General features: G+C 33.9%; 1 long non-coding RNA gene across 1 annotated transcript in view; it reads right to left on the reverse strand.

Moving 5' to 3' along the window:
* The window catches only part of LOC141397276 (uncharacterized), a 155,928-nt gene that overhangs the window by 114,245 nt on the left and 15,314 nt on the right, over positions 1-26,369 (reverse strand). Inside the window, exon 2 of the long non-coding RNA XR_012411350.1 lies at positions 12,286-12,315. This is a non-coding gene — a long non-coding RNA (uncharacterized lncRNA). The remainder of the gene's footprint in view (positions 1-12,285; positions 12,316-26,369) is intronic.

Genomic DNA, 26,369 nt, shown 5'->3' on the forward strand with positions numbered 1-26,369 from the left:
CAAAAAGGTGTACGCATTTTTCGTTGACTTCAAGGCTGCCTTCGATAGAGTGCCACGAGATAGATTAATATATAAATTACACGAAATTGGCCTTTCCTCAAAAATTATTAGATTCATTGAAGGGATATACAAAAACACGAAGTCGGCAGTATGGTCAGGATCCGAACTATCAGATCATTTCAACACATATAGTGGAGTCAAACAAGGATGTTTATTGTCACCAATTCTATTTGCAATTTATTTAAACGATCTGCACGAACATCTAGAAGGCGGACTTTATGTAGACGATACTAACATCCGCTTACTAATGTACGCGGATGATATCGTAATAATGGCAGACAACCCGAAAGTATTACAAAGCATGATTAATAATCTAGACTCTTATTGTGATAAATGGGGTATGGAAGTGAACCAAGATAAGTCTGAAATAATGATTTTTAGGAAAGGTGGTAAACTATCTTCAAATGAAAATTGGAAATACAAAGGTGAAACGTTAAGAGTAGTGAACGAGTACAAATACCTCGGAATAATACTAACACCCAAATTGTCATTTACCAAACACCTCGTAAAAAAAGAAGAGATCGTGAAATTGACCTTAAACTCAACATGGAAAACATTTATCTCAAAACCATCTGTGAGCTTAACAGCGAAATGGAAAATGTTCCTAGCTGTTTGTCGTTCGATACATAGCTATGGAGCACAAATCTGGGGTCATTCATACTTTAATTTAGTTGATAAAATATATCGTTTTTTTATCAAAAAAGTGTTACGTCTCCCTGATACTACGCCTAACTATGTAATATCACTGGAAACTGGATATGAACCTGGTTATATTTATACCTACACTCTACATATGCAATACATGGCAAAAGTGTTATTTGATATCCAAAGTCACAGATTGCCCCAAATACTGGCCTCGAAAGTTGTCAATAAAAAACTGGCTTGGTTTCGGGACTATACATCACAACTTGCGCAGTACAACATTGAACACAGTAGTATTATGCTGAATAAAAGGAATTGGTTGGAGGCAGGGCAATTGCTATTGCTAGAAATGAAGAATAGTTCCCGTAACGAATCGATACAAAACGCTCGTTCTAGCGAATTTCGCATATATAAGCACCTTGATATAAATGCGGGTTCTTTTTACTGTAATGCCAATTTCAGTCAAGAGCAAATATCATTTATTATGAAAGCTAGAGGTGATTTGTTCTGGTTAAACTTTAAAAAAAAATAGAACTGGTGATGGACAAAATTGTTCTTTGTGCAATCTGGGAGAATCCGAAACATTAATTCATTTTGTCGGAAGATGTCCAGTATTGAATAGTATACGGATTAAATACTTTCATGAAACCCAATTAACGCAAAACGAGATTATTAATATTTTAAATGGTGGTGAAGTTTGGTGCTGGCCTCAATTGCATAGGTTCTTAAAAGAAGCATTGAGATACAGAAGATTATTAATAGATGAATTTAATTATTAACATTATTAAATAACTCGATATTCCAGCAGACGGTCAAATCCGACCATGCTGTAAGTTTCTTTAAAAATCATACGAAAACTGTTTGTTAAAATTATATTTTTTATAATGTTATTTGAAAATAAAGAAACAATTGAATTGAAATTGAATTGAATATGAATAAAAATCAAATGCTGTCATAACCCAACTTAGGTTTTTATGGAAAGAAAAGTTTACCACGCCCACTTTTTCCAATTTTCAATTTATATCTTTTCTGCAAAAACTACTGAAATTTTCAGGGAATCTACAGGGATGGCCCCCGAAAACATGCTACATATTTTGTTGAATTCCAAAGGGGGCGGGGTACCTCCCCTATGCGATATTTTTAAAAAACGTTATATTTACAAAAATTATGCATGTATCGGTTTAAAAATTTACGGGTAAGTCTACAATCTAGGTACTTCTTTAGGGCCTTAAGACCCGACCACGCCTGTTTTTTTAAATATGTCATAACTCTAATACTACTGAAGGGATTTCCATAAAATTTGCAGCAAAAGTTCAATGTTTGGCGTTGTTATGTATATTTTATAAATTTCGGAAGAGGTGGGTACCATCTTTTAAACGCTATATGTATAAGCCAAACTTATGATTATATCGGTTTCAGCATACATTTTGGTAGGCAATGCAGTTGAGTGCACCCTATGTACATATTTGGAGCCAAAATATCGGACCACGCCCACTTTTTTAATATGTTATATCTTAAAAACTGATGACCACGCCCACTCTCTTGAAAACATTATTTTTCCAAAACTACTGAACCTAATTTTCAGAAAATGTTCAAGAATGTCCCGTGGTCGAAAATGCCACATATTTGCTAAACTTATGAGTGCATCGGGTTGCAAATTAAATTTTGTGACAACGGTGGTTGCTCCCCCGATCAAGAAAAACGATATATTTACAAATTTCCTTGACGGGTGAGGTTCAACGGTCCATCAGCCATGAAAAATTAAAACATATAAGTCTTAATAAGCGGGAGAATTCGACTTAACCATTTTTTTAACTTTTATAATTAGATTGCTTTAGAATACAGGCAGGGGCATGGACGATAATAAATCCTGAAAAGCAAAAATTGGCGAAAAAATCCGACAAAGGAAAGAAAGGTTACATACCAAATCTGTTGATAAATTTAAAATCCTCCTCGGTTTGACAAGTGAGGTAGAAAATACCAAAACGTGGACCTGCACTGAAAAATTTCGATGGAAAGTACCGTTCTATGAGGGGTCAAGGGCGTAGCCAGGATCTAAATTAGGGGTGGGCTAACTTCTTTTTTCGTGATATGTATAATTTTTACATACAAAATTTTTAAACCTTCATATATGTAGGTATAGATATACAGGTGGGTTATATATGAAATATTCTGAACTATTATGGAGTAATTAGTTTTCTTTTTGTTCGGTGGAATTTTGTGCCGATTGCGTAACCCAATTACCCATTTCCTAAGCTGATTTGGTCAGCTACAATTTTGTATAATACCTAAAATTGGGCGGTATCGCTGTTTAGAGGCTATACCAAAACGTGGACCAATGTCCAACTATTGGCGGAGATGTCTTTCACCACTCCGAACCCTAAATGCTAAATTGCAACCAATGTACATAAGCAGTAAGAAAGTATCAGTCAGCTGTGCTGACGGAGACATACCAGCAGCCTCTGAACAAAAAAGAATGAAATACTAAAATTATGTCGTATCTACATATATTAGGGGGGCAAATTTGTTTTTGGAAACGACAAATTTTTTTATTGAAACGCCTAGCCTCTAAATTTTGTCCATTTGATCCAATAACTTTATATATGAAAATTTGTGGCGATCGGTTAACTTTAACCGGTGTCACCCGAGCGATCTTGTTATAACCCAGCAAAAAAAAAGTCCTTCCAAAATCATGGGTTTTGTAAGGGATTTTTGGCAGCCGTAACTACTCGCAAACCCCCTTTCTTCCCCATTATTTTTACAAGGGCATGTCGCACTCAATTTGTAGTTATTTTATGACCACTAGAATAACTAGTTATTCTGTGGCCACTAGAAGTTGAAAAGTAAGTTGAAAAAATTCTATTTTAAGAACAGTTGATGTAGAGATTTTTTTTAATTTCATCACACTTCTTGTTTTTATTTTATTTCGCTTGTTGTGCGAGTTGAACACACGAACCCTCTGATTTCTAGCCAAAGAAACTACATACTATGCCACGCACACGAACATTAAGGGTTGCTTAAGAATTTAAATGTGCAGTGCACATGTGCACCACGAACTGTTATTTTTTAATTAAAAAAAAACTCGCGTGCCGACAGTGAGCGTTGAACACACAACCCTAGGATTTATAGTCGGACACACACTCACTGTGCCACCGTCCTCATTACTTAGTGAGGAGCAAAGTAAGTAGGTTTGCCTTGTAATTTTTTTAAGAAGTATCCCATTACTTTTCAGATTACTTGTAATGGGAAAAGAAGCTTGTTTACATTATTTTGTAATGGGTTACGTAATGACTAATGGATCTGAATTTTTCCTGGGAACCTCAGCATTTCTGCTAACTAGGGTATATGACCTTTCATACGGGCAAAATGTGCCTCATCGAAATAATGGTTTTAGACCCGAAGTATGTTTGGACGAAATCCGTTTCAGACAATTTGGAGTCGACATAGCCATGTTCGTCCGTCTGTCTGTCTGGCTGGCTGGAGCGCACGATAACTCTGGAACGGATCAACCGATTCGATTCAAAGTTTGGCTTTCGTAATATTTTATTCGAAGATGGGTTATATAGGTCGACTCTTTCTGGTACAATTTTTTAATAATTAAATGGAATAAACGTTATTTTAGGCATTATTAGATTTTGTGCAAAAAGGTAAAAAAGTCGCAACCCTAATATAGACATCGTCAACAAAAATGGCAAAAGTCGTAACGAACAAATCAAGAATTTTACAGGAGAAGCAAAAAACGTTATAAAATGAAAAACTGTTTTATGGAATATTATTTATTTTCTTTATTCATAATTCATCCATTGCAATACGAAAAGTCTTTCAGACCAAAAATTAAACTTATGTTTAACAAAGTTTACAAAGAAAAGGTCAACAATAGTATTTAAAGAATTAAATGAAATTAATGTTAATCTTATTAAGGCGAGTATATGGGATATTATCAATCATATACGAATGGAAGTAAGTAATGAAATCAAAACCGCGGAAACGCTTGGATTTGGGATCCGTCATTACAACAAAATCTGCAATGTTATCCCATTTTCCGAAATGCCTTTTCTTGAATAGGAACGAAATTTTTTTAACGTAGAAGCTTGAAATTTTGCAAGAGCATGTATTTTAGTCTTATGTATTAGATTCCATCAAAAAACAAATTTTGAATTTTTTGGAGATACGACTTCGGGCATTTATGGTGACAATATGCACATTCAGCTTTGTTAAACCAGGTTGTAGTAAAAAATTATTGCGAAAATTTTTAGCTAAGCCTCTGCATTGTCCAATTGCGTAGATTGATATCAAAATATCCATAAAAGCTGACAAATAAAATATGACTCTACAATCGTCGTTAAAATCAGAGCAGTAGATTAGATCTTTTTGCTATGAAGATTAACTCAAAACAGGTGTGTGTTGTTAGTGGTGGCTCCCATGTTACAATTTTAGGCATCCACAAAATTGTGTGTTTAGATTGTGTGTTGTTGTTGTTTTAGAATATTCTGACATTCCTCCGTTTAAGATTTCCTGTAATTGGAGCAAATGGAATTATTCTATTACGACATGCCATAAAGTTTCTAGTTTTAAAACATTCATGTGAAATTAAAATTGGAATCACTAGATGATGAGTAATCCTAGAAATAGAGCACTTTATATGAGTCAGCTACATTTCGCAGAAACCTAAGAAAAACAAAATTCTTAAAATTCTTATTCTTCTTAATATAATATAAAATAATATAAAACAACGTTTTAACCTACACCGAATGATTCCATGCGGTGTAGAAGATCGCCAGACATCTTTTAGAATTAAGGAATTTTGATAGAATTACCAAAAGGACATTAATTTTAGAAAAGTTTTCATATACAATGGAATGGAAATTTGCTAACCCTGTAAACAACCTAGTACAATAGACGCACTTCGCCATAACTTTACGAACAAATCTAATTTACTGAACTAATTAGTTTATATAGATTTATATATAGATTTATAGTTGTCAACTATAGGTTGTGTCTTTTAGGCTGGTTTTCTGATTTCACAGCTATGTCAATAGTTCATAATGTGTGTAAAACATCACCAGAAACATTTAGTAATCGAAATTATAAAATAACGTTTTTTAGGTTATTGCGACAGTTTCCATTATATTGAAATAACACAAGTATCTGGTTTTGGTTAATAACAATTCTTCCGTCAAAAGTTGTTCGGTATCTGTTAATTCAATGACACAAAACAAACAAACATTAATTTACAAATTGTTATTAGAGTAGTATTCGTGCGTTTTGCTGTTAAATGATTGCTGTTAGCGACCTGCTGAGCTGAGAACTTATCGAATTACAGTTGAATGATCGTAAGACTCAAGTTTATAAGCGTTAGCCTTAAGCAATACAACGTAAGTATTGGAAGAGAAGGGGACGTCAGTATGCAGTCGCCTAATGTAGCAAAGTATTAGCAGACGATAAATATAAGTAGATGTACAGTAAGGAATAAGAAATATGTAAAAATTAATATTTTAAACAAAAACAAGTAAGAACGGCGATAAGTTCGGCCAGGCCGAACTGGTTATACCCTCCACCACGAGTTGTATTGCAGTAACATGGAACAAATAGTCTCCTTTCGTTTATACAGAAGACTAAATACCAAATTTCAGCAAGTTCGGTAAAATAATGTGGATAACCTTCAAAATACCGAAATTCGGGAGGTACAGTTCCATAGAGGCTATATCAAAACGCCGATCTATAACTACAAATTTCTGACGGAAAGTTTTTAGACTCAAGGAAGACTAAATAACAAATTTCCGATATTTCGGTTAATCCCTCAAAATAAATCAAGAGGTACGCATATATGGGGGATATAGGAACCCGCGGACCTATACTAATAATTCTCTTCTGGAATATGTGATAACCCCAGGAAGACTAAATAACAAGTTTCTGCCTTTCGGTGGGATGTTGACGTCACAACCTTCAGAACTACGAAAATCAGGAGGTACTGTCCCAGCAAAATGTTCGATGCCAAAGATGACATTCAATCATGGGTGCAAGTGATCTAGCATGTCATCTTTTTAGCATCTTCATCGATGAATTTTATATGAGCGTGGACCCCAAAAGATGACGTTCTTTTCTGGATTCTAAGCATGTCATTTTAACCAATACGTTGACATGTCATTTCCACCAATGCTTTGGCATGTCATTTCCACCAATGATTTGACATGTCATTTTCACCAATGCTTTGACACGTCATTTTCACCCATGCTTTGACATGTCATTTTAACCAATGCTTTGGCATGTCATTTTCACCAACCCCTTGGCATGAAATTTTCATATTGTTTGGAAAATGGAAATGCTGTATTGAAATATGGCTTTCATGAAAAACAAAACTCTTTATTAATTCAAACGAATTCATGAAATAACTACAATTAATTTATCAGTTTAGTTTTTCAAAAGTTTACATCCAAAATTGCAATGTAATCACCACCGCTGCAACGCAAAAGATTACTTCCTCCGTTCTCCGCAACTGATATTCTTTCATCTTACAACAGGTTTTTTCAATTATCTTCCCATCACCAGTTCAGATTTCGACATGGACTCCAAATGCACTCCTTTAAGTATTTTTATTTCGTAAATTACTTTTATTTTATAATTTTAGCTTCGTTCCCGTACTTTTTAATAGTAAAACTCGTAAAAGAGAGAAAAATTGTTGTCACAAAAAAGTTTTTTCAAAAAGTTCGGGAACGGAAAAATGGAAAATACGTCAAAAAAAACTGGAACAAATGTCAAAGTCGGTGTATCAGCCAATCAGACGCCGGCAACCATGTTACCATTTTTTTACTCGCCCAAATTTGTCGTGTAAAAAGTTTTTAAAGAGAGCGGCATTCAGCACCATTTTTGTTTAAAGAGAAGTGAACATTTTACAACTTTTTTGTGTACGGGAACGCTTTTTCGAGTAAAATGTGTAAAAGTCGTAAAAATTGTAAAAACTTTTTAGTTCTGGAACACAGCTTTTGTTATTTTATAACAATATTTTGGTAATTTAAGCTTCGTTCCCGTACTTTTTAATGGTAAAACTCGTAAAAGAGAGAACTGCAAAAAAATTGTTCTCACACACAAGTTTCTTGAATTTGTTCGGGAACGGTAAAATGGAAAATACTTCCAAAAAACTGGAACAAATGTCAAAGTCGGCGTATTAGCCAATCAGACGCCGGCAACCATGTTACTAATTTTTTACTCGCCCAAATTTGTCGTGTTAGTGCTGTTTTACATTTAAGCGATTTCTCTTACGATTTTTTGTCTCCTCTTTGTGGTGGTTATTCTTGTTAGGCAGAGTTGCAAAACATAGTAAGAGAAATTGTAAAAACTTTTTAGTTCTGGAACACAGCTTTATACTCTTTTGTTTAGTGACGGAAATATGTAGGGATCTACAACCCGGCTTGCTTTAGGGATCTCTAAGAACAAAATGTAACGAACGGGGAGGAGAGACTTTTTATGGAAAATACCATTTATGCTTAATTAATTTATTTTTAATTGTTTCTTTCCAAAAGTAGTTTCTTCTTTATTTTCAGATTCTTGTTCCTTTTCGTTTCGGACTTTTTTTTTCAAATTCCAAGAAGCGAGATTTGATTGATTTTATTCTATGTCAGATTTAGAACAGACAAGGGAACTTTTAAAATAGCAATGTGTGCAGTCCGATTCTATTTTTAGCTCGATGGTTGGGACTTCATATAATACCAATTGTTTAGAAGTTTTAGTTGTTTGATATGCAGGAAATGTAAGACAACATCACGACGACAGTTCTAACAACTTTGGTCTGTTCCAGAAACTGCAAGAATGTACTTATTTTTACTACGATAACAATTTTTCCTTTATGTTATCGGAAAAAATAGTAAAAATTAGATTTTTGCAGTACTGGAACATACCAAAATGAAAATAAACAGGTGTGTAAATAAAAACACAAACATCATCTCTATTGGATCGATGGAATGGGTACAAATGCTGATGAAAAGATCGGATCTTTCACGACTTCCTTTGCAGTGGTTCAAATCCTAATGAAAAGATCGGATCTTTCACGACTTCCTTTGAACCAATGCAAAAGATGACATGAAATCACGTCATCGCAAAGAACCCCTTCCGTCAAATTTTGCTGGGGTTCTATGGGCGCCATATCGAAACGTCCAGTCAGGAAGGTTTTTACTTCCAACAAAGACTAAATACCAAATTTCAGCCAATTCGGTGGGTTGCTGTCGCCACCACCTTCAAAATACCGAAAATCTGGAGATACCGTTTTATGGGGGCAATATGAAGGCGTGGATCTATACCGACAAATTTCTGGGAGAAAGTTCTATATCCCCATCGAAGACTAAGTACCAAATTGCAGCCATCTCGGTGTGATAATGGGGCTAAAACCTTCAAAATACCGAAAATCGGGTGGTACCGTTGTATGGGGACTCTATCAAAACGTGGATCGATATACCCCATTTGCAATACCAAACATCCTAGGGGTAATAGAAACTTCTATACCAAATTACAGAGCTCTATCTTAAAAATTGCGAGCTTTATCTTGATTTCAACAGACGGAAAATTTTGAGTGCTACTGTTACAATTCTTTAAAATTGGAATGAATAAATTTCAAGTTTAAAACGCTAAAATTGGTGAAACGATGTCTTTAATGCTGGGGAAATAAGACGTTTTAAAAGCTGTGCAGTTTATAAGACTCCAAATATTCATTACATTTGATCGTGCTTCTAATATTATCGGCAAAGATATAAAGATAAACCTATCTTTTTGGAACGTTCTTGAAATATAGTTTATTCCAAATTCTAGCTGCTTTTTTAAACAACACTTTGAGTTAGTTGTAAAATAAAACACATTTCTTTACCCCCTTGTTATTTACACTTCTTTTTTTTTTGCTGTTTGCTAAATTAAGACAAAGGCCTCAAAAGTATTTCAAATTCCAATTCCGTAGTTTATCCGCTTATAAATAATTTAGAGAAGAGTTTCCACTACTCTCCTTACTTTTCCTTTTATTCTGCAAAAAGAAGAAACAACTTTTACTTTACTTCCCTCTTTAACTTTTTGTGACAATAGTTCCCCCAAGAGTCATCAAGAAATCAACAGTCGGCAAATAAATGTCGGCATATTTTATAGAATTTTTTAGCTTGCACACGCCCCATAATGTTTATTTACTAAATTGTCAAACTCTTTGCGGCACCAGCACCACCGTCAAGCGTCAACAATAAAGAACAAGGTTTATTTATTTTCTTCTTCTTTTTTGCGTCTTTCAATGCCTTTTTGTTCATTGTGGCATAAACTACATTGGCTGTCATGCTAGTCGAAACTCTGACCGAACAACCGATCAATAGATTCGATCACTAAACGATTGTTTTCAACAGTTTTGTTATTTGATTTAATCTATTGTTAAATTCACTTTCATCTTTGACCGCATGCCAAGACATTGTTGTTGGAGTTGAGTTTGTTGAGAATTTTTGTGGACAATAAGTGGGTATTAATTTTCTACATTGCCTTCAAATTTATAATGTAATGTCGATCAGTTTAAGTAATATCGTTTCTCAAAGAGGGAAACTAGACCCTTTCTGAAAATAAGGGTACTTCGATAGACCTTTCTGAAAGACGGGTTCTTCTATGGACCTTTCTGTAAGAAAGGGCGCTTCTATAGACCCTTTCTGAGTGAAATGACGCTTCTATAGACCCTTTCTGAAAGAAGTAGCGCTTCTATGGACCCTTACTGAAAGATATTGTGCTTATATAGACCCTTTCTAAAAGAAAGGGTGCTTCTATCGACCCTTTCTAAAAGAAAGGGTGCTTCTATCGACCCTTTCTCAATGAAATGGTGCTTCTATGGACCCTTTCTTAAAGTAAGGGTTCTTCTATCGACCCTTTCTGAATGACTGGGTGCTTGTGTGGATCCAATCTGAAAGAAAGGTTGCTTGTATAGATACTTTCTGAGAGAAAGGGTATTTCAATAGAGAACAAATGGTGCTTCTATAGAACCTTTCTGAAAGAAATGGTGCTTCGATAGACCCTTTTTGCTTTTGTATACCCTTTCTGAACAAAATGGTTCTTCTATAGACCCCTTCTAAAAGAAAGGGTGCTTCTATAGGGATGCTCCTATAGACCTTTTCTAAAAGAAATTGTGCTTCTTTGGACACTTTCTTAAAGTAAGGGTGATTTCTGAAATGAAGGGTGCTTTATAGGGCCTTTCTGAAAGAAAGAGTGCTTTCTGAAAGATAGGATGCTTCTATGGACCTTTCTGAATGAAGGGGTGCTTCTATAGTCCCTTTCTGAAAGAAAGGTTGCTTCTATAGACCCTTTCGGAAAAGAAGGGTGCTTCTATGGCCCTCTCTGAAAGAAAAGGTGCTTCTATAGACCCTTTCTGAATGAAATGGTGCTTCTATAGATCCTTTCTAAATGAAATGGTGCATCAAATGAAATTAAAAGTGTTAACACTGATAACAATAAGCACCTCCCAAAAATATAGATATTATTTAATAAAATTAGAGCTCAATCTACATATTCCCCAGGTAACAATTTTTTTCCGAGGGCTCTGATATCAGATTTTTTCTGAGATTTTCTGAATATTTTTTAGAAATGTGGCCGATTTCTCTAATATTTTCCTAGAATTTTGACTGATTTTCTATAAGTTTATTTTAAGAATCTCTGCACATTTTCTAAAGAATCTTAAGAATCGTCATTCATAAAATGATAACAACAGGCATAATCATTAGAAAGTTTGAAACTAGAATCTTCTATAAATAGCACATTAAAAGTACGACACGTGTTGTGTTAATATAAAAGGCATCGGCGTCAGAATTGTTTCCGATTTTTTTTCAAAAAATCTGAACTTTTCTCCGAAGTTTTCAAGAATTTCTAATATTTTTTAAGAATTTCCTTAGAAATTTCTTTCCGAATTCGGTGACCACGTCCATACAAATTTCGTACCGAATTCGGTACGAATTCGGCATCAGAATCGGATATTTTTTCAGAAATTCTGTCCGAATTCGGAAAAAAATGTTAGGTGGGTCATTATATAATTATGTACAAACATGTATGTGTTCATATGTATGTTGTATAAATCTTTCGAATGAAGCTATCATAAAAACATATATATTTTTTCTTTCAAAACCAATTGTTTCTAACAACAACAAAATTATTACAAAATGCGCTTGTTTGCTGCACTGGTCTCTAAAATAAACAAAATGCATAACAAATTCAACGAGCAATACAATTCAATTTTAGGAAACAACTCACAGAAAAAAATGGAAATTCTGCAGCAAAAATTTCTGGTTTTCCGCGTTTAGTATTGCATGTGCCACAAACGCTTAAGACTTTTTAAGGAAATGTTTTTTCTTGGGCTTTGTATGGCTATTTCTGGAGATGAGAGCATGAATGGGAGTTTGTTGGATGGGTGGCTGACCGACTAATAATGCCCGCTAGTAATTTTTTCCCTTTTTTATATTTTTCTTTTTTTCGAAAATTGAGATCACAATGGATATGATTAATGAAAACTTTTGATATTAAAGAATGGCAATCATATGATCAATAAATTATTTTTGTGAAAAAAATTCAGATTTCAAGAAAATTACTTACTTTTATGTGTGCGGAATAAGTTAATCTTAGCTGAAAGAAAAACAAAAAAATATATGTTAACTACTCTACATAGGCATTAATGAAAATGTATAAATATAAAATATATGAAGCATTGTGGCGTTTTTTATTGGGATGGCGTTTGCAATTTTGTTTTTCAAAATAGTCTGGCTTAATCCCATTGCTGTTGTTTTAATATTTTAAAACAACTATTTTATTAGTGGAAAAGATTTCAAATTGAAGACACTGGCACGACGTGTGTTGTTTTTGCTGTAAAGCAGACCAACCAAATTTTGGTGTGTGCATTCGTCGAAATTCGACGACACATACAAGTGGAAGAGGTTTGAATTGTTTTCGCAGACACTTTCGTCGGAGTTGTATGAGGCTGCCAAGGAAAAACTTCTCATTGAACTTTTTTCTTTGCTTACCTTTATACTTCGAGCTGACGATTGATGTTTGGGTATAAAAAGTTTCTTGTTGAAGAAGTTATTGAAAAATAACTTCGGTGGAGAAATATCCACAAACAAGGGAACTGATGAAATCCAGTGGCGTGGATCGAAACTATAGTATTCCCTGCCTTACCCCTTGGCGAACAATGCCGAATCTTTTCCACTAATAATATAGTTGTTTTAAAATATTAAAACAACAACAATGGGATTAAGCCAGACTATTTTGAAAAACAAAATATAAAATATAGATAAATAAAAAAATTTTAACTGGGTGTCGTCGGCGATGTTCTCGTCAGGAATTTAACCACAGACTTTATGTGTGCACTACTTCACGAGGGTTTTAAATAAACATCTATAAGTATATCCCAACTAATTTTCAGCGACTTCTCTTCCTGCTTCACCTTCCCTTCCCTTCTAATGACGACACATCATTTATCTTTATCCCCACCAAAGATTTGTGGTCACCAATTACACCATCCAAACTAAAACCAAAACAAATAACATTAATGTTCCATGACTTTGTCATTGAAACACTAAACAGCGAATGACGACAATTTCAGAGCTCAGATAAGAGACGAAGTGATCTCGCATTTCATATCAATGGCAAATGCATTTTGTTTTCATGTGATGTTGTTGTTGGTGTTTTTTGCTATTATCGTTTGTCTCGAAAACCCAAACTCAATTGTTTTTTCACTTGTCCCGTCGTCAGAAAATTCCCCTTACCCCTCACTTCCACCATGCATATACACCCCTTTTTTTTGTATGCACCACACAACCAAAGAATATTCTTTTTAATTGATTTTCAATTAAAACTTGAAAAACCACAAAACTGAAAATCTATCTTCACATTATGTATTGAAGTATATTGGATCTATTAACCGTCATTCCTGCTACAAATATTACTACAGCCAGAAATTACTTGAAATTTTTTTTATTGTTTATAAAACAAATGTTCCGATCAATGGCTTTAAATTGTGTTGTTGTTACGATTATTGTTTGCTATTTTATTTAAAAGATTTATTTTCGATTGCGCATTGAAGTGGATTTTGATAAAATCGTCATATTTGTTTAATAGATTCCCACGCCTTTGAACAAGCTATACACGATCTGTTCACAGACTCCAAACTTATTAATATTGCTGCAGATATTGTATGTGAATATTTACAATGATTTACGAATACATCAAAGTATGGAGTTTATATACAGCGTAACCTCGATACTCCGGACACCACATGTTTCGGCGGTGTCCGGAATATCAAATTGTCCGGATTACCGAGTAATAATAAAAACATATAATTTTGTACGTTTAAAGAATTAATAATGGACTTTTACTAGATAATAACCTGACATGTAAGGTAAACTAATTAATATTAAGCAAATATAATTGTTTGCGACTATTTTAAGACCGGAGGCAGCTTCCCTGGCTACCGAGTTTACCTCTTATATTCCTCCAGCGCAATTTAAGTGACATCTGCTGATTATTTTTGTCATCTAAAACTTCTCTACAACTTGTGTATATGTATTTATGCATAATTTTTTTAGGATATAAACTAGGGGTGAGTAAATACTTCCTGAGAAAATAGCCCGAAGTTGTAAAAACACCCCTATGACACCAAGTGTAGTGTTTGCAGCGCACGATAACTCTCGAATGGATTTGCAGATTGGGTCCAAAATTTTGCAATCGAAATATTTTGTCCGAACTTAGTTTAAGGTCGAAGATGAGCCCTACCGGTCCACTCCTTTACGTACCTCACCTACAAAAGTTCAACACTTTTCACTAAAATGGTGCACACGATAACTCTCGAAGGTAGTAACCGATTTGGTCCATACTTTGCACGTCGATATATTTCTACGAGACATAAATAATGTTTGAAAATCGTCTATATATGTCAACTCTTTCGGGTACCTCTCACACAAAACTTCGGAAAAATGCAGTTTAAGGCCTGCTATCTAATCGCTTTGATCTTTGTTGTAACAACTTTTATTCTCTGCCATTACGACGGTACAAGGTTTTTAAGTCCCTACTTCCTGAGAAAATATTTTTTATCGACAAATTCCAGAAAGGCCACAAAATCCGTAATCCGTAGATTTGATATTGTCAATAGATTTCAATTCACACAGGCTGAGGGTATACCTCTGTCGAATAAGGCAAAATGAAATTTAAATCTAATGGTTGCATTATTACGAGAATTAAATACAACAATTCTTATTTACCGATGATTTTGAATGTTAAAGAAAAAAAAAATAAAAGGGAACATAATACTTTGTTTTAAAGGAATGAAATGCGTAGAATTTCCTCGTCTAGCTATAAATCCAAATTAAAACTAACCTAATAATCCCAACGCTTTAAATTATTTAAACATCCTTAAAATATCATTGGAATACATTACATGCCCCAATGGACTTTCCCACTAATAAGAGGGCTAATGAACTAATTCCTTTAGAGGAAAGAACCACTCAACACCGATTTTTCATGGAACTAGGCTACCCAACCCTAGGTTTTAAATACTGTTGCTTTTCATAGCCAGTCATCAATGGTTGAACGAAAGGAAAATTATTTGGCAGATTCAGAGAGTTAATTCCATATTCACTATATAACTGAGTTGGCAGTGGATATCTAATAAGTCGAGATTTGGACTTAAAACTTTGAAAAACTTAAATTTTGTTATTTATATACCAATTTCTATTGTTAAGAACGAAAACGTCAATGAAATAATTAAGAATCTAAAGCTCAAGATAGGAAAAAAATATTGATGTCCAGAATCCTATCCTATGATTATTCAGCATACATTTTGGGAGACAATGGGGTTGTGTGTATACTAGGTACATTAGGGTTATGACTTTTTTACAACCTCATATCCCTGTATCACAGCGTGATGAGTTTTGCCATAAGATTACATCAAATCATAATTATAAGGTGATTCGGTGAAAAAACCTCACGCACAAAATGATTTTAAAATTTGAATTTATCAAAATTATGGACAATTTTTTGAAGTCACTGGAAGCAGATATACAATTGAAATTAAACTTTAGAGTCACATGAGATAATTAAATTGACAAAACATTTATTTCTCACTAATTTTCTTCAATTCTGAGAATCTTAAAAATGTCGTAAACGCTTTTATTTAAAGATATAATTTTTTAACAAAAACCAAAAAAATTAAAATTTTTTCAAAGTGGTTTGTGCATGACCTTTTTTCAATATTTGAATGAAATAAACATTATCATAGTTATTAGTAGGCTTATATTTATTCATTCGTGCAACAAAAAATAATTTTTTAAAAAAAAATTTTCATTTCATACATTTTTTCAAAAAATTATATTTTTAAAATCGATTTGTGCGTGAACTTTTTTTATATTTCAATGGAATAAACGATAGCGTAGTGATTATTAGGCAAAAGTTCATTCATCCCTGCTACAGGAAATCATTTTTGAGAAAAAATGTCAAAATGTCATAACCCTAAGGTACATATTTGGAGCCAAATTACCAGACCACGCCCACTTTTTATATATGTTATGTATTGAAAACTAATGACCACGTCCACTCTTTTCAATACATTCGTTTTGAAAAGTACTGAACTTAATTTCATGCAATTTTCAGAAAATATGTCCCGTGGTCCAAAATTCCCTTTATTTATACACGAATTTCCGGGGCTTATTGTTTTATAATATATTTGCTAAACTTATGTGTGCATCGGCATGCAAATAAAATTTGTAACGGTCCTCACCAGACACTATTCCTTCTTGTCCGCAGCTACCATTAATACCGGCCGTGCTGAGGGCTTGGGGGTGTTCTTGACAGAAGAAATATGTCCCAACCAGTTACAGAAAAATTAAAATTTTTGGTAGCAACATATTTATCATACGTAACGATGGACCAAACTAATATAAAGGATCATTATATTTTAGAATCATAGGTGTTGTTGATTCTACCGAGTCGTCGGATAACCCACCCAACCATGCCGACTGTGTTCTTGTCAGCCCACTAATCATTTTAAATGGTCAAGCCCTCAATTTCGTGGAACTAATGTTTTTGTTTAACTTGAATAAAATACCATCACTGATTCCTTAATATTCAATAAGTACTATATTTAAGAGCAATATATGGTAACATGGGGCGCCTTCGCCACTGGGGCGGGTACGCCATCGCCGATTTTCTCGCAAAATACAAGTGCTAGAAAAAATCCGTTAAAGTCAAAATTGTGAGTTTAATGAAGATCTATCATCTCCCAAAAGTTGGCAGTTGTGTCATAAGTATGATAGCGGACGCACGCGGTTTTGTGTTTTGAGGGTATTGGGAAAAATAATTATGGTAGATATTTTTTGTGATATCTTCTTTACCTTTTGTGATATCAAAAACATATTTTATATCGTTAGAAGACAACTACTGAAGAATAGAAATCCCAATAATTTGCATGAAAATAAACAATAACAAATGTCAATATATTCATATAATGAGATATGTTGGGGGTGGGCGCCTACGCCATGATAGGGGTGTGGTGGGTTAATGTCAGAAATTTGTCATGTTTAACTTCAATTCTTTATGCCATAGATATACCACACTATAATGTGAAGTTAAAATTAAATTGTATCATAAACGTTTCTTGTTTTGGTTATATTGTGGTTTTTTACCTAAATTCAAGGAACCTATTTCAATTAACCGCTAGAATCGGTTACTTTTTGTGAATTTTAGAATCATTTTTGATTATTCAATCGAAAACATGTTCCTTTTTCGTATAATGTTGATATTTAAGGAAAAAGTGTGGTAAATTACAGTTTTAGAGTCCGTTGGAAAATGTTCAATATTGATGGCGAAGCTGCCCCATGGGTGGGGAGGCTTCGCCACTTTTTAAACATTTTGTAAATTCTCAAAAATAATATTTTGAAAACAAAATTATAACCACTTATATATCAAAACTTATACTCAAGATACGCTAATATTTGTACCAAAAATAATATTTGAAAAAACTTTAACGGTGTCGGTATCAGAACATGTTCAACAAAAACGTGGCGAAGGCGCCCCATGTTACCATAAATGATGTTATGACGATAATTCGATAGTAACTAAACGGAATTATTTAGGATATGGATAGAGTAAAATTATGATAAAAGTATTATAAATGTATTAATTAAGTGCAATTCGGTGTTATATCTGTGCAGACGGAGATCTATCACTAATGGTTTTTACATACAAGGGTAATAATATTTATATAATAACTAGCAGACCCCGGTCCGCGTTGCTGGCCCGTCGTAATGAGTTTTACTGACAGCTTTTTATCGACTTTATGCTTGGCAATTCAAAAATAGGTATTTTCTACCTCACTTCTTCGGTCCACTGTAAAACCGAGAAGGATTTTAAATTTATCAACAGATTTTGTCTGTAAACTTTCTTTTCTCTTTCGGAATTTGACGGATTTTTTTCGCCAATTTGTGAATTTTAGGATTTATTATCGTCCATGTCCCTGTCTTTATCCTAAAGCGATCTAATTATAAAAGAAAAAAAGGTTAAATCGAATTCTCCCGCTTATTAAGACATATATGTTTTAGCTTCTCATGGCTGATGGACCGTTGAACCTCACCATTTAAGTACATTTGTAAATATATATTTTTTCTTGATCGGGGGCGCAACCACCGTTGTCTCGAAAACTAATTTGCAACCTGATGCACTCATAAGTTTAGCAAATATAGCGATTATAAAATAATAGGCCCTGAAATTCGTCTACAAATATATAGCATTTTGGAAAATGGGACATTCCTAAACATTTTCTGAAAATTAGGTTCAGTAGTTTTGGAAAAATAATGTTTTGGAAAGAGCGGGCGTGGTTATCAGTTTTCAAGATATAACATATTAAAAAAGTAGGCCTGGTTCGGTATTTTGGCTCCAAATATATACCTAGGGTGCACACAACTTCGTTGCCTAACAATATGTATGCAGAAACCGATATAATCATAAGTTTGGCTTATACATATAGCGTTTAACAGAAAGGCATGGGAAAGGTACCCCACCTCCTCCGAAATTCATAAAATGTACATAACAACGGCAAACATTGAGCTTTTGCTGCAAATTTTATGGAAATCCCTTTAGTAGTATTGTAGTTATGACATATTAAAATAAAAACAGTCGTGGTCGGGCCTATAGGCCCTATAGAAAGAAGTACCTAGATTGTAGATTAATCCGTAAATTTTTAATCCGAAAAATATCGCATAGGGGAGGTACTCCGCCCCATTGGAATTCAATAAAATATATAACCTGTTTTCGGGGGCGTGGTAAACTATTCTTTCCCAAAAACCTAAGTTGGGTTATGACGGCATTTGATTTTTATTCATAAAGGTAAGGCTTTTTTAAATATGCCCCCTTCAAAATTCAAGAAGATATGCCCGTACATTCCCTGACATTTTCAGGAAAATCGATTCAGTAGTTTTGTAGATGTAACATATTTTAAAAAGTGGGTGTGGTCGAGACTTTGGAACCTAAAAAAGTGGGTAAGGTCGTAGACACAACCACACTTGTCTTGCAAATTAACCTCAAAATAGATACATTCGTAATTATTGTAAATATAACATTTTTAAAAAAGTAGGGTATAGGGGAAGTACCCCGCCCCTTCCGAAATTCAAATGAATTTGTAGCCTATTTTAAGAGGGGGCCATCCCTGTACATTCTCTGGCATTTTCAGGAAAATCGGTTCAGTAGTTTTTGTAGAAATGATAAAAATTGAAAATTGAAAAAATGGGCGTAAAAGTGGGCATGGTCAAATTTTCTTTGCATAAAAACCCAAGTCGGGTTATGGCGCACATTTTACAGAAAAAATTATCGAAATCGGGCTAGCCGTAGCTGATGCAATTACCAACGAACGACATTTGATTTTTATTTATAAAGATTTAATAGTTTAGACAAATCACGATTTTCGTGAAAATCTCTTCAGTAGTTTTGTAGATTTAACCTAATTAGAAAGTGGATCTTAAGGATCTTAAGTCCCAAGTACGTAAGGTTGGAGACACAATCGTCATTGACTCGCAAATAAATTCCGAAACCGATACATTCGTAATTGTTGCAAATATTGCATTTGTACAAAAATAGGGCATAGGGGAGGTACCCGCCCGATCCGAAAGTCAAAAAATATGTAGCCTATTTTTATCGGGGACCAACCCTGTACATACGCTGAAAGTTTCAGGAAAATCGATTCAATAGTTTCGTAGATATAACATATTTGAAAAAGTGGGCGTTGTCCACTCTTAATGCCCCAAATAAGCACGTAAGGTCGGAGACACAATCGCCATTGACTCGGAAATTAATTTTCAAAGCGATACATTTGTAATTGTTGCAAATATTGCATTTTTACAAAAATAGGGCATAGGGGAGGTACCCCGCCCGATCCGAAATTCTACCAAATTTGTAGCCTATTTCAACCGGGGGCCATCACTCTACGTTCCCTGAAAATTTCAGGAAAATCTATTGAGTAGTTTCGTAGATATAGCATATTTATAAAAGTGGGCGGAAAAGTAGGCGGGGCCAATTTTTCTTTGCATAAAAACCTGGACTGGACTATGACTAACACTTCCACAAAAAATTATCCAAATCGCTCCAGCCGTTTTCAACTGATTCAATTACCAACAAACGACAATTGAGTTTTATATATAAAGATTTCATTTAATACTCACAGATGAATAATTTGAAGCCGCGTCGACAAGCGCTTGTTGATCGTAGTTCAGCGGACATAATTGTTTATAATGTATGTGATGTATAAATGATGTATATAACATTCCATTAGATAAATGAATTATAATTAAGGAGTAATAAAAACTAATTCATGTTATCTTCTCCGGATCACGTAAATAAATCCAAACTTCTTTTTATGGCAACTTATTCATACATATGTATGTTTTCTTAAACTGCTAATATAGCTATCGGATTCAGGATGTTAATATTCAGTGAAAAACTTCCCCAAAGGTTTGATAAGAAAAATTGACTAGGCTTTGTTCTCCATACACAAAAATATTCAGAATTCCTTTTTAAGCGATATTGAAATAAAACAGGGATCATTTTTGAAGGATTCCGATTGTACAATCCCCAAACTTAAAATATTGAAATGCAGGAATCCAGGTTGATTTTTTTGTTTTTTTTTTTTTGGTTGACTTCTATCAGGATTCAAAATAAAGACAGTATCCTTTTTTTAGGATATTAATTATTCAATTCTCGGAGGCAGTTGTATTTCGGGAATCCTTTCAAAGGAGTTAGAATTCCCTTCTCATTCAAAAAAAATATTTTTCAAATAATTATTTTATTTAAAATTGTTCTATTCAAACCGAAAGCCAAAAGTCGAATCCCAAAAATTTTCAAAACTTTTGTCAGCAAACCTCTCTGACACCCAAATCTAAAAACCCAAAGTATATCGTTTGGGTTATTTTGATTTTCGTTTGTTGTAACCCTTGCTGCATTATTATTATTGGTCTGAGATCTTGTTATTCTTCTAGTATTGCCTGAATTTGACTGATCCATATCAATCGTAAAACTGCAATTTGCAGGTTCCTCTAAACCCATCAAATTTAAATTTTCTCGACTTCTGGTTAACGGCATTTTAAATTATAAATATGTTTTTTTTTTATTTTAATTTTATAGTTATATATGTATAAGAATTGTATAATCGATCCTTAACATTTTCGTAAAGTACTATTAAAATTACAATAATTATTTGTCCACTACTCATGAAGACCATTGCATTCAAAATGATTTATTCCGCATATTAAAAATGATCCTTTATACTAAAAATTTTCACTAATAAAATATCCGATCCTTTGTTGGTTAGAAACCAGAACTTTATCCAGCATGCTAATATCCTAACAAAATATCGAATATTGAACTACAAATTTATCTCCCAACTTATTCCAAAAATGCCGAACAACGAAACGTGAGTGTAAATCCCGATTTATGTAATACCAAGTTTCAAAATCTCAAACGATATTCGTTGCTCGGCTTAAACCCTCAACATTCATCTCAAACTTGGTAATGGTACAGAAGTAAATTCCCGAACCATAATTCCTAGCCTGCCATGAATGTTCATAGAAAAACAACCAAAATATTTGACCACCACCACTAAAATATGAGGCAATATCAGATGGTTTAAAATATTCGTATTTCTCGCTGCGGTAACGAGTCTCGAAATTTCTGTTTTTAAGTAAACAATTGACATAGTCCATCTGACAGTGCCCCACGTTGGGCGCCATAAAATTTCTGTGACGACCCGCTTCCCTTCAGGCCCAACACTACCTTTTATTCCGGCTGTGCTCAGGGCTAATGGGGGGTGTTCTTACCTGAAGGAATCAGTCTAGGTCGATCAAGAAAAATTAAAATTTTTAGGTAGCATTTACTTAAAAGTGCAAATTGACGGGAGTAAACTTATTTCTTTCGGAAAGAAAAAGATACAGGGATAACTTGATGTTGTATGTCATCCCAAAGCCGCCACACGCCTTTTAACCTAGCCCTTCAATTTCGTGGTAAAATAAGTTGAAATCTGTTTAAAAATTCATTTTAAACGTTTAATTCCAAACAAAGATTATTAACGAAATATTGTAAAAAAAACATATCTACAATTGTAAACCGTGAAAAAAAAATTCTATAGTATAATTTAACAAATAACGCGATTGGATTGATATAACGCGAATATAACGGATTATAGAATATTTATCGTATTTCAATCAAAAAAAAAAAAAAATAATAATGATAACAGTATTACGTTTAAAAGATAAAATGTTTTGACCACTCAACACATTTGCTTTATACTAAATATTTAAAATATGTTTATGTATATTCCATGCAATACTTACAGTTTTCATTATCCTTTTCAACAAGCGCTTGCAGAATGGACCTTGAAAACCTTGACAAGAATAATTTGAGTGGGAATAAAATGTGTTGAGAAGTTTAAAATTAACTATAGAATAAAACTTAATCGTTAAATATATGATGAAGTTAATCTAGATGATGTTCTCCGATTAATTGTTTGACATAGTAGCCTTGTATTGATCCATTTTACGCAGAAGATGCAGGAAAATAGTAGAAAGCTGGGATGTGATTGCTTAAAATCTTTATAATTTTATCCAGACGTTGAATACAGAAGATATGGATAGACCATGTCGCCAATAGATTTAGAAAATCGATGCACGCGTTCGATAGAAACTTGGCCTTATAAATTAATACAGCAGATTATAATTCTTTAGACGAAAATCAGCAGAAGTTCTTAAAACATGTTTATGGAAGCCAATATCCTTTCAAAATTCTTATGCACAAAATTCAGCAGAAATTCTTTAAAACATTTCACGTAGGCCAAAGTCCTTTTGAATTCTCATGTACAAAATTGTGCAGAAATATCCTTTCAATCCTTTCATATACAAATTCAGCATAAATTCAAATATCTTTTTATATAAAATTCAGGCGAAATTCTTCAAATATCCTTTTTATATAAAATTCAGGCGAAATTCTTTTAATATTTTTCGGCAAGTTCCATTATATAGTCCAAGCAATATCCTTTATAGCCTTAAGAAAATTTCAGTAGTATCCTTAATATATGTTCGAGGATATACTTATTTTTTTCGGATTTAAGAACGAATCGTTTCAAATACTATTTATTGAATGAATATTTTTTTTATTTTTCGACAGGCAATCCTCTCTCCCCCAAAAGTATATTTCCTTGCCTTCTATATTTTATAAAAAATATGTACTTGTATATTCCCAAATTAAAAACTTATAGTGCTCACAAGTTCGAGACAACCATTTCCTTAAATGGTAAGGTTCAACGGTGCATCAGCCATGGAGCGGGAGAATTCGATTCACCCATTTTTTAACTTTTATAATTAGATCGTTTTAGTAAAAAGACAGTATCAATGGGTGAAAAAATTCGACAAAGTCCGTATGAGAATAAAAAGGTGGTTACATTTAAAATCCTCCTCGGTTTGACAATGGACCAAAGAAGTGAGGTGGAAAATACCAATTTTTCAATTGTCAAGCATAAAGTCCATAAAAAGTTGTCATTAAAACTCATTACGACAGGCCAGCAACGCGGAAATAGAATTAAATTTAAAAACTTAAACTATAGTGTTTTATTAAATGAATTTAACTGAACTAAATACTAGAAATTAATTTTTCGCTTTGCATCAAGTAGTATATCCTTCTTCATGATGGAATCTCTCAAATAAGACGCTTGCCGTTTCATTTTGTCACCAATTTTTATTTAAATGCGAGCATTGTTTTAAGCGTATCTCTTGGATATGTGGAGCGATACCGACTCCTATTTTCAAACTAGCCTATAAACTAAACAGGTGACCAATATCTTGTAAACCTCGTGGACAGTGGTAAAATTGAGGCAAACAGTTGATAAAAGAAAAAAAAGAAACAGCGCGAAAGATAAAATAATGAATGAATATATACGAAATAATGTTGGTAGTTATACTTTTATTTTCTACAGCACCATTGTAAAATAAATACCATTTATAATGATATCATAGTTTGGTGTGATGATGTTTGTTTTACATCTCATTATCGGCCATGATCATTATCAACGTCATTATCGTCATGAACTAGTCAAGATTTTTTTCTTCGCCATTCAGCAGGGAAGCCAGTTGCTTTCGGCAGTTATGTTCATTTTTTTCAATACTTTGAATCGCAAAGCATGGGAAAAATAAGTGTTTGCCACAATCTTTCAGCACATTGCAAAGTGTTTGAAAATAACAAACTAAAGAGAAGAAAAAAACGTGGTCGAACTCACAGTTGTAATAATGGTGTTTTGCTAATTACGCCAACCTCATTGTTAGCCACCAACCAAGCAAGCAACCGGTCGCATAAACTCTAGACTGCAACAGTTTATCATTACCAGACCACACATTTATATTTGGAATTTTTGGAAAAATATTGATTATTATTGAATATTTTCTTTGACTTTCTGTTTCCCAAGAGGAAGAAATTACCTCACGTGCAAATTATTGCATAATAATATTTGGAAAATGTGCAAAAAGTAATACCAATACCAAATGAGAGATACTATTTGGTCTTTCGAATACTTATTTTATTTTCAATACTCTTTTATCGATACTGAAGGCAGTGACTTTCCCAAATAATATGAATGGAACATTTTTAATTCAGATCCTGGCTCCTTGTTATTTAGTCAGTGTTCACGCAGATCTGCTTCGATTTGATATGACTGCTCCAATTTATAAAATAAACCCCCTTTCCCTTTTTCCTTTCCCCTTATACGAGAATAGGGAATTCATTGCCGGGGTCATCTCTTCTTCTTGGCTACCCAACTTGAGTACGACCGATGTGTGAAAATAATCACACGGGTAATTGTTAATTTCCTGTGACAGGCACACAAAAAGAATTCCTAAGCAAAAACTTCCAAACAAAAATACTTTTTAGTATTTATTTCTTAGATGATAAACAGATGATTTCTGGGGCATTTTCTACGGAATTTAATGAAAGTAACATTTAAACTAAAAGATAACAGGCCAACTTCTTCCAACAAAACATTGAAATGATTTGAAAAATTTTGATTTTTTTACCTTGTGGAAGTACATACTTCGATTGACGGGGTCCACCATTTGAAATATTAATGATAATGGTGATGACAAGTTTCCACTTCCCTAAAAAGCATAATGGGGGTGCTTCTCTACCTCACTTCACTTGGAGTGCTGCCTTAACAATCTTTACCTTGACTTCAATTTGTTACTTTGTAAATAAGACCAACAACAACGACAACAACAAGAGCACTAACAAGCGATTACTCGCTAACAATGGCATTGTAGCACGAAGTTTATTATAAACCAGTGACAATACCAGAGTTGAGTGATTTCGAAGCTAGCTGGGGTATCAAATGTCTTTGACATGAACAAGTCAGCAATGTTAATTAGATTGTAGCTAGGAAAAAATATTGGTGTAGCCTATTAAAAACTAATTCAAAATAAAAGAAGGAGAATTTCTTCTCTAGACAGAACTTCTAACAAGTTTTTTGCTTCTATTTTCACCTAAGTAGATATAAACCTCCACATGATGTCGTCTGGTCCTCATTAGATGTGGATCAATCCTTAGTTAATCTGGATCTATCCTCAGTCCTAAAGATCTATTATCCGTAGCTGATGACCTAACTGCATTAGCAGAGAATTTATCCTATAGCCAGTACCTGAGGGTCTGCCCTCAGTAGATGAGATTATAAATCATCAGTAGCTCAGAATCTATCCTCAGTAGCTGAGAAACTAGCCTGAGTAGCTGAGGATCTATCCTCAGTAGATGATGATCTATCTTTAGTAAAGGAGACTTTGTCATCCGCAAAAGTAGGATCTATACTCAATAGATCTTTAGTAGATGAGGATCTAATCCTCAGTGGCTGATGATCTATCCTCAGTTAGCTGAGGATCTATCCTCAGTAACCTGGGGATCTATCCTCAGTAACCTGAGGATCTATCCTCAGTAACCTGAGGATCTATCCTCAGTAACCTGAGGATCTATCCTCAGTAACCTGAGGATCTATCCTCAGTAACCTGAGGATCTATCCTCAGTAATCTGAGGATCTACCCTCAGTAAGCTGGGATCCTCAGCCACTATGGACAAATCTTCATCCTCTAAGAATAGACTGAGAATAGATCCTAATCTACTGA

This window comes from Musca autumnalis, unplaced genomic scaffold (genome assembly GCF_047663935.1).
Source record: "Musca autumnalis isolate F117 unplaced genomic scaffold, ASM4766393v1 scaffold_3, whole genome shotgun sequence".
NCBI classification, from domain to species: domain Eukaryota; kingdom Metazoa; phylum Arthropoda; class Insecta; order Diptera; family Muscidae; genus Musca; species Musca autumnalis.